Raw genomic sequence first — 2,500 nt, 5'->3', positions numbered from 1 at the left:
GCGCGCAGCGCCGTCCTAAGTACTTGGTCGGGTTCGAGAGAGGCGCAATCGCCCGGAGTTAGGCGAGTAGACGCTTTAGGTGCGACCACCCGTGCTCCCAACTGAGCTTGCCGCTGCCGACAGAGGCCCGGGAGCGTGCTGTCGTGGCATTGCCGGCGGGAGACAACACGCGCCACCTACGGTGACCGGCAGCTCCAACGCCAGCGCCACAGAAGGGCAAAGGCCCCACGTGGGTGCCGAAGCGAACTCTCCCAGCACAGCGCACGTGCCAACACGTCTGCACAACTGCGATACAAACCACCAGCGAGAACCGCTGGGGCGACCGAGCAGCAGACGGCGTCGCGGCGCCGAGTGCCGGGCGGCGGCGCATCCTCAACGCACACAGTCCTCAATCGGACCAGCACACTGCAGATGTCCACCGCGCTTCGCACCGGGCCGGCGAGGACCCACTTTGGCTGCACGGCGCCGCGCGCAGGGTGCCCCGGCGCGCAGCTGCGCCGCCTGCCGCGTCCGTCGGCCGGCGCGCCTGCCACTGGGCGCCCCCACCAGCCGGCTGTAGCGCGTGCGCCCACGCACCGCGCGGCCAGCACGCCGGGCGGCCCCCCCTCACCGGCCGGGGACAGTCCCACCCACCCACAGCCGCGTATCGCTTCACACCCAGATTCACATTCACGTTCGTTGGTATGGTGGGGACCGCTTCGTAGCTGTACCGATCGTTGCCCTCACAGATGTACCTCCAGCAAGGACAACCGCACCACAACGGGTTACCAGTTGTTCATTTGCGTAACGTCACCAGTAAACGTACACGTCCATCCCCGTTTGCAAAGTCAACTATTATTGCATGCCTGCCTGTCAGGTGTCAAGACACACTACATCCGCTCACATCCACGCAACAAAATGTGCCCGACTAGAGGGCACGTGGAAGGTGCCCCCGTACGTATGCGATGTCCACTGCGCGACCAACTGTCAACCGGCCTCTGTAGCATGTCGCAGATGTGGAACGCGGGGCACCGTGCTATCACATTGTGTGAGAAGAGACTACTACGTCTGCATACACGCGCCACTACATGAACAGACGGCTCATGCTGATCGCCATCCACTGCGTCCATTACTCCCACACGTCTCTATGGCGTACCACACTGCAATGCAGCTGTTATGGGGAGATGACACGTAGCTGTGTACACAACATTCTGAGCGGGTTGCGGTTGGACAATACATTACTGTAACGTGTCATATGCCAATTACAGAGCAGGGTAAGGCACAACTTGGGTTAGGTTAAGGCACAACTTGGGTTAGGTTAAGGCACAACTTGGGTTAGGTTAAGGCACAACTTGGGTTAGGTTAAGGCACAACTTGGGTTAGGTTAAGGCACAACTTGGGTTAGGTTAAGGCACAACTTGGGTTAGGTTAAGGCACAACTTGGGTTAGGTTAAGGCACAACTTGGGTTAGGTTAAGGCACAACTTGGGTTAGGTTAAGGCACAACTTGGGTTAGGTTAAGGCACAACTTGGGTTAGGTTAAGGCACAACTTGGGTTAGGTTAAGGCACAACGTGGGTTAGGTTAAGGCACAACGTGGGTTAGGTTAAGGCACAACGTGGGTTAGGTTAAGGCACAACGTGGGTTAGGTTAAGGCACAACGTGGGTTAGGTTAAGGCACAACGTGGGTTAGGTTAAGGCACAACGTGGGTTAGGTTAAGGCACAACGTGGGTTAGGTTAAGGCACAACGTGGGTTAGGTTAAGGCACAACGTGGGTTAGGTTAAGGCACAACGTGGGTTAGGTTAAGGCACAACGTGGGTTAGGTTAAGGCACAACTTGGGGGTAGATTGCGGTGCAAATTGCGTTACATTGCGGTGCAAATTGCGTTACATTGCGGTGCAAATTGCGTTACATTGCGGTGCAAATTGCGTTACATTGCGGTGCAAATTGCGTTACATTGCGGTGCAAATTGCGTTACATTGCGGTGCAAATTGCGTTACATTGCGGTGCAAATTGCGTTACATTGCGGTGCAAATTGCGTTACATTGCGGTGCAAATTGAGTTACATTGCGGTGCAAATTGCGTTACATTGCGGTGCAAATTGCGTTACATTGCGGTGCAAATTGCGTTACATTGCGGTGCAAATTGAGTTACATTGCGGTGCAAATTGAGTTACATTGCGGTGCAAATTGAGTTACATTGCGGTGCAAATTGAGTTACATTGCGGTGCAAATTGAGTTACATTGCGGTGCAAATTGAGTTACATTGCGGTGCAAATTGAGTTACATTGCGGTGCAAATTGAGGTAGGTTAAGGTGCAACACAGGTTAGGTTAAGGTGCAACATAGGTTAGGGTGCAAGATGGGTTAGGTTAAGGTGCAAGATGGGTTAGGTTAAGGTGCAAGATGGGTTAGGTTAAGGTGACATAGGTTAGGTTAAGGTGACATAGGTTAGGTTAAGGTGACATAGGTTAGGTTAAGGTGACATAGGTTAGGTTAAGGTGACATAGGTTAGGTTAAGGT

This window comes from Schistocerca cancellata, unplaced genomic scaffold (assembly GCF_023864275.1).
Source record: "Schistocerca cancellata isolate TAMUIC-IGC-003103 unplaced genomic scaffold, iqSchCanc2.1 HiC_scaffold_326, whole genome shotgun sequence".
NCBI classification, from domain to species: Eukaryota; Metazoa; Arthropoda; class Insecta; order Orthoptera; family Acrididae; genus Schistocerca; species Schistocerca cancellata.
This window is presented reverse-complemented; position numbering follows the sequence as displayed.